Source organism: Microtus ochrogaster, chromosome 5 (assembly GCF_000317375.1).
Source record: "Microtus ochrogaster isolate Prairie Vole_2 chromosome 5, MicOch1.0, whole genome shotgun sequence".
Taxonomy (NCBI): Eukaryota; Metazoa; Chordata; class Mammalia; order Rodentia; family Cricetidae; genus Microtus; species Microtus ochrogaster.
Genome location: NC_022012.1, coordinates 14,480,398 through 14,488,434, shown reverse-complemented (window position 1 = coordinate 14,488,434; position 8,037 = coordinate 14,480,398).

Genomic DNA, 8,037 nt, shown 5'->3' with positions numbered 1-8,037 from the left:
CTGTAGACCAGGCTGGTCTCGAACTCACAGAGATCCGCCTGCCTCTGCCTCCCGAGTGCTGGGATTAAAGGCGTGCGCCACCATCGCCCGGCGTTTCATAAGTTTTGATTTGCATTTTTCTAATCTATAAGCCATTTGTATGTCTTTGCTAAAATATTAATTTCAGTTATCAAGTTTAAAATCAATGTATATGTTTTGCTGTGAAGAAGTTACCTGAGTTGCTATGTTTTAGACATAGACCCACTGTAATATATATGATTTGCAGATATTTTTCCATCTGTATACCTGCCATTTCAGATTTGTTTTCTGCTCTGCTTTGTAAAATCTTCAGTTTGATGTTGCCCTAATTTTTTATATTTGCTTTTTATGCCCGTGCTTTTCATGTCAGCTCCAAAATTCTTTGCTGGTGTGTCAAGAAGCTTTCTTTTTGGAGTTCTATTGTGTCAACAATCTAAGATTTGATTTTCAGGGTTTTGTTTGTTGGAGGTGATCTCATTATGTAATCTATAATAGCATAGAACTCACTGTGTGGACTAGGTTGATCTTAAACTTGCAGCAGTTTCTCCCCAGGCCTGCTGAGTGCAGAGATTTTCAGTATGAACCAACCTACCCAGCTTAACTGTATTTCTTTTACTGTTATTTGATTTTATTTCCTTTTTTCTTGACCTCTGAGTTACACACACATATACACACCATAGTTAGTGGTATAGTTTTGCTTGCATATCCATTTTTGTCAGTTCCTTTTATTTGTTTAACAATCCTTTTTATGGTTTGGTAGTTTTGTTGAAAATTTGCTTATAAGCATTTGTGTTTTGGTGCTAGAAATTGAACTTGTGGCCTCATGAATGCTAGGCACATACTCTACCCTCAAGCTATAGTTCTAAACCCATTTTTGAAATTATTTTGACTGTATAAGGGTTTTGTTTTGACTTTTTTCTTTCTTTTCCTTTCCCTTTTCCTTTTCTTTTCTTTTCTTTTCTCTTCTCTTTTTTTTTTTTTTTTTTTTTTTTTTTTTTTTTTTTTTTTTTGAGGTTGTTTCTCTGTGTTGCTTTGGCTGTCCTGAACTCACTTTGTGTTCCAGACTGGCTTCAAACTCACAGCGATCTGCCTGACTCTCCCTCCTAAGTACTGGGATTAAAGACATCCACCATCCCTACCTGGCTTGTATAAGGTTTTTGAGATAGGTGTAAACTCTGGTTGGTCTGAAACTGACCAGGTTAGCCTCAGACTCACAGAGATCCACCTGTCTTTCTACCTTCCAGAGTGCTGGGATTAAAATTATGTGCCACTATGCCTAGCAATGATAAGTTTATATCTAAGCTATTTTGTAACGTTGTCTATATCAATATTGTACTGTTGGATTACTGCCGATGTACTGTATTTTTCTTTTGTAATTACTCCTTGAGGAAAGGTCTCCTGGAGCGTAGACCGGCTCTGAAATAACTAAATGGTCAAGAATGATCTTGGACTTTTGATCTCTTGCCTCTGCCTCCAGTGGTAGGATTCCAGGCATGCACCACCACACTCATCATTTTTGTTTTGGTTTTGGCGCAGTGCTTGGGTATCAAGTGCATGCTAGGTGAATACTCTACCAACTGAGCTTCATCTCTAGCCTGTGACACACTGTTAAACCTACAACTTTTGTTTTTATTTGAGTTTTGGGGCTAATTTGAAAGGTTTTGGTTTTTTATGACTTGGGAATTTTTTCCTAAGCCTGTGAAGAATGCCATTTGATTTACTAATGTGATGGCAATAAATCTACAAAGCACTTTGGGTAGGATGGACATTTTAACAGTGTGCATGGGATACCCTGCCATTTGTTTATAGTCTTGTTCATAGTGGTTTAGATTTTCCCTGTTTAATTTTATTCTCATTTTATGCAGTTCAATAGGGTGTATAATATTTTTGCTTTTTAAATTTTGCTTTTAAATTTGTAGTATGTAAAGACACTTTGTGTTGATTTGAAAAGCATTGAACTTTTATGAATTTCTTAAAATTTTTTTCAGAGTAATTTTCTATGTTGACACCCTGTCACCTGAAACAGATTTGTTTCCTTGGGTGAAAAAATTTTTTCTTTTTTCTTACCCTAATTGCTCCAGTTAGGCTTTTCGGGTGTTTGCTGAATTGATGGAAAGGTGCTCCTGTCCTTGACAAGTCTGAGCTTTGTAACATTGAATGATAACTGTGTTTGTTTTCCCCATGCTGCCATTATAGTTTCTGTCTAATTTATTGACTGTTTTCACCATCAGTTGATATCCTATGTTGTTACATGATTCTGTATATTTTCTGCAATACAGTTTTTCATTTTGTTCATTCAGTGTATCACATTTATTTATTTTGCATAAACCATCTTTGCATCCCACTGATAAACTCATTCTTGATCACGATTTGTGCGGTCCTTTTAAAAGTTACTTTGTGAAGTGACCAGGATATTGAAATTGTCTTAATAAATAATTTTTCATTATTTGTTTTTGAGACAGGGTCTTGCTGTGTAATTCAGGTTTGGATTAGAATTCACTGTGTATTGCAAAATGACCTCAAATTAATGATCCTCCTGCATTAGCCTCTCAAGTGGCTTCAGTAGTGGCCCACTGTGCCTGGCTGATGATGTTTAGAAAATCGTCTGTGCTTCCAGTAAGTGACTCGTTATTGTTAGGGCATAAATAGACCGAAAAAGAGGTAAGGGTGTCATGGTTGTAAAGGTGTGATCCCAGAAACAGAACACTAAGTATGGAGAGCAAATATTAGTGTCCATGTAGAGAGGAATAAATAGCACTATGATGAGAGCGGAAGATGGCTTTAGTGCTCTTCAGTGCTGAATTGATAATAACATTGAGTCTTAAAATCACTAAGGGAGTAGACTTGAGACCAAGTGGATCTAATAAATCTATACATAACATTCTAAGGGCCAGAGAATACTTTGTGTTTAATTTCACAGGGTATTTTATGAGAGATTTCACAAGCTTTACTTTTAAAATAATTCTTGGGCAGGATTGAGTTTCTTTAGTTTTTGAGGGACGGTCTCATTGTATAGTCCAGACACCTCCAGCTTGCAATTCTGGCTCAAAGATACAATACTGCATTATACTGATATAGTTAGAACTGGCACTAATTTTATTTACTGACTGTAGATGCAAACTAATGAGTATATTCCTCACCTGACATAGTTGTTTTCTATCTATTTATTGGGGACGGGGGTGGATGATATCGGGTGTGAGGGGAGAGGAGAGGACAACTCAGGAACTGGTTTTCTCTGTTACTTGTGGGTCCTGGGAATTGAACTCAGGTATTTGGGCTTGGAGGTAAGCACTTCCTTTGCCTGCTGAGCCAACTTGGTAGCCCACAACATTATCTTTTATATTTGATATGAAGACACCTAATGTCAGCAAATTAGAGAACACAGAGTTCCATAGGCCCTGGAGATAGATGCTTATATGTATCTCAGAGAATGGTAAGTGGGTGGCAGGGACTTCTCTCTTGGAGTGTAACCAGGAAAATCCATCTTAGGCTTCACAGAGTGTTCATTTGTCAGGAACTAAAACAGCCCACCTTACCAACACCTAACGTGTTAGCCAGTGTTCAGTAGGCAGTACATTATTGTTCCCTGTTGTCACAGAGGTGAATGTGCTGTCTTGACACTACTGACAGAAAGTGTGCTCTCATAAATGGTTATCTCTTTATTTCTCCTAAATCTTAGCCACTGGCAGCCACTGTTGTCATTTACTTCTGTGACTTCAATTTATTTTTTAGATTCCAAGTGTGAGATAATGTAGACTTTTTTTTTTTTTTGAGTCAGAGTATATCTCACTAGCTCTGGCAATCTTGGAACTCACTTTTTAGACCAGGCTGGCCTCTAACTCAGAGGTCACCTGCCTCTGCTTCCCAAGTACTGGTATTAAAGGCGTGCGTCAGCACTACCCTGTTGTTTTGTTTTTGTGTGTATGTTTTGCCTGCATATGTTTCTATGCATCAGGTATGTACCTCCTGCCCAAAAGGTCAGAAGAAGGCACCAGGTTCTCTGGGACTGGAGTTACAGATGGTTATAAGCCTCCATGTGGCTGCTGGGAAGTGAACTTAGGTCCTCTGGAAGAGTAGCCAGTATAGTATAATTGAAGCCAGATAGTATAGTTTTGAATTTTGTTTGAAGCTAGTATGCTTTGAAAATGAACTATTCCCTACAAGTCTGTGTTTGTATGTGTAGTCTCCAGCTGATGCCACCGTTTTAGAAGGCTGTGGGTAGGGGTGGGTCTTTGAAGGTTTTACCTGCCAACCATTTTGGTCCACCTCTCTACTTGTGATCTGCCAGTTCTCCCACAAGCTCCTGCTGCCACATAACCATTCCAGCTACCATCCCTTTCTTGTCATGATCGATTTTGCCCTCTGAATCCATGACTTCAAATCTTTCCTTAAACACTGCCAGGAATTTTGATAAGTGATACAGAACCCACATAGCTTAGCGTGTATGCGTACGCATAAACACGTGTATTTGAAATAGGGTCTTATGTATTCCAGACTGTCCTCAAACTTGACGTGGTCAAGAATGACTTTGAACTTTGAATCCTATCTCTACCCCCAATGTACTGTGGTACCTAAGGAGTGACTGAACCTGGACCTATTAGCATGCTAGGCAAGAACACTGCTTTCAGAGCTACATTGAAATACTCAGGTGTGTATAAGTGCACTTCGCTCATCTTCACATGCACCCCACAACCTCCATCTTCTCCTCTTTCATACTTTTAAAGGAATTTTTTTCTTTGATTCTGTGCATGAGAGAAAATGCAATATTGGTCACTCGATCCGGCTTATTTTGCTTACTATCATTTTAGTTCCATTACTTTCCTACTAATTACCTAATTTTTTTTCTTGGCTAAAGAAAGCTCCATTCTGTGTATCACCCCCCCCCCCATTTTCCCACTGTACATATGCCTTCCCCATGCGTTTGGGTGACCAAGGGGGTTAGCAGAGGGTATTTGATCTCCTGGAGCTGTAGTTATATGTCCTGAGACACCCAGTAATGGTGTTGGGAACCACTTTGGTCCCCTGGAAGAGCAGTCTTAGCTGCTGATTCATCTCTCAGTCCCTTCCTTCCTTTCTCTCTCCCTCTCTCTCTCTCTTTTTTTTTTTTTTTTTCCTGAGACAGGGTTTCTCTGTGTAACAGCCCTAGCTATCCTGGAACTAGCTCTTGTAGACCAGGCTGACCTTGAACTCACAGAGATCTGCCTGCCTCTGCCTTCTGAGTGCTGGGATTAAAGGGATGCGCCACCACTGCCCGGCTCAGTCTACTTATTAATGAACACCTAAGCTGACTTTTTAAGTTGGCTACTCTGAGTAGTGTTACTGTTAACATGGGTATGCAGTCTTTCCTCCTTTGGTGTATACTCAGGAGTGAAATGGTACAGCTGAATCAACCATAGTTCTGCTTCCAGTTGTTTGGGCAGCCCCCATACTGATTTCCATTCTCATCAACAGTGTACAAGGGTTCTGGCTCATCTCACCCACACTACGTCTTGTTTTTTTGTTTTCTTGGACAAACCATTCTGAAAGGGAGCAGATGGAATCTTAGTGAAGTCTTTTTTTCTCCCTGATAGCCAAGGATTTTGAACATTTTTTTCCATGTATTTATTGACCATGTTTTATTTTGAGAAGGGATTGTTCAAATATTTTTGCTAATAATTCATTTAAAAAGATTGTTATATGTCATATGTGTGTACCTGCATAAATTTATGGTCATCACATACGTAGAGGTCCCAAAGAGGCCAGAGGAGCACATAAGATACCCTAGAGCTTGTGTTCCAGGTTGCAGTGAGCTGCCTGATGTGGGTGCTAGGGGTGGAACCAAGGTCTTCTGCAAGAGCAGGAAGCATTCTAATCTGTATTGGCTAATATTTAATATAATACAGTGGTTTGGTGAAGGCCAGAGTCTGAGGCATTGCAGGGTGTGTGTACTCTTGACTGTTTTCTCTAGTCCTGCCATGAGGTCTGTAGTAGAGAAATCCAGTCCTCAGCTCTGACAAAGGACAAGTGCATTGAGTTCAGGAAAGCACACTGGAGTGGGATTCCTCATAGAGATGGTCTGCTTGAGCAACATGACAGCTTGAGTTCTGGGCTTAGCTAGACAGGAGCAATCTCACAGCATAGGTCCTTTATACTATGACTGATCCTGGATGCCAGTGTAGTCTGTTAATACGACTAACATTTGTAGGAGCCAATAACGGAGTCAATGAATAAAAACCCTCTAAGGAACTACTGACAGTTAGTGGTTGCTAGGAGAGAAGTTATTTTCCTCAGTAGTTACCCACCTGTAATTTGCTGTGCTTCAGTAATTAACCCCCTTCTGCACTCATGAAAGCTACTCCATTTTAGTAGTTCTGGGGGCATTCACGTGCACTAGCATATACACAGAAATAAAACACTTAAAATCCAGTGGGTCACTAAAGAAAACAAAATAGGAGGAAAGAAGTTCAGTGCGACTGGGAGAGAGATGAAAGTAATGAGTGTGTGAAAATGCCCAAAATATATTATACATGTATAAGAGTGTCAGAGGGTGAGGCTGGAGAGAGTGCTCAGTGTTAATCATGCAGAGGACCTGGATCCAGTTCCCAGCACCCACCTGGTACTCCACAATCACATGTAACTTCAGTTTCAGGTGATCCAGTGCCCCCCACCCTTCATCCCATTCATAGGCACCAAGTATGTATCTGTTGCACATACATACATACAAGCATGTGGTTGTTTGAACGAGAATGACACTTAGAGACTCATATTTGAATGTTTGGTTCCTAGTTGATAGACCGCTCTTGGGAAGAATTAGGAGGTCTTGCAGAGCCCTCTGCTTCCTACTTGTGGATCAGATGCAAACTCTCACTTGTTGCTCCAGTGCCGTGCCTGCCTGCCTGCTGCCATACTTCCCATTATGGTGCTCATAGACTCACCCTCTGAAACTGTAAGCAAACTCCCCCTTAAATGCTTTCTTTTGGATGTGTTGGTCATGGTGTCTCCTTACAGCAATAGAACAGTAACTAAGGCAAAGTTTTTGTGGTCACTCTTACGCAGATCTACAATGAAAAAGCGCAAGTGGAACAAAAAGAAATACAAACTAGGAAGAAAAAGAGTGCCAGGAAATTTTATGTTGGAGTCAAATCTTGTGCTCAAAGAGAAAGGCCCTATGTGAAATGGAGTAAAGGGAGTGATGCCCTTGAGGCTAGCCTCCAACCAACCAGATTTCCAGTTTGTAAACAGAAAATACCTAAGGAATCTTGTATAGCAAAAGAAAGCTTATTCAACAAAATAAAGTATCAACAAATCAAAGCTTTTGTAAATGTAATCCAAGGAAGGGGTCAGGGTTCCCAGCCCAGTCAAACAGAATTTGGCAGCACCAACCATGTGGTCCTGGATTTAGAGTCAAGAGGATGCAGGAGTTAAAGGGTTGTGGAACCTTCCTTTGTGGTTAAAGGAAGTCCTGGAGGCCCAAAGAGGCCATTGTGTGAAACTGTATGAATCCTGGATTATGTTAGAGACCCCAAGGTTTTGGAGATTCCAGAGCCATAGAATACCTGTCGAGACCTGCACCGAGTGGAACCAGCTCCAGAGAGGTGTGATCTATCCCACCCTTTGTCACAGGACATAAAGCTATGGCATTTGAGTTTGCCCCGCCAGGTTTCAGTCTTGCTTTGACTAATATTTCCCCACGATGCCCCCTTTCCTCCCTTGTGGAATGGTAATGTAGTCTATGTTGTATGGTGGAAGTAATTAATGTGCTTTGTGATTTTGCAGGGGGTTGCAGTTCAGAGATAGCCTGAGACTATAAGAATCTATGGGGATTTTTGAAAGTGGATTTTGCATTATGAGATGGCTACAAGTTTTTGGGGGATAGGGAGAGGAATGTGGTTTGAATGAAAATGGCCACCATAGGCTCATATATTTGAGTACTTGGTTCCTTAGTTGGTAAAACTGTTTGGGGAAAGATCAGGAGGTGTGGCCTTGTTGGAGGAGGTGTCTCACTTGGAGGTGGGCTTTGAGATTTCTTTTTTTTTTTTT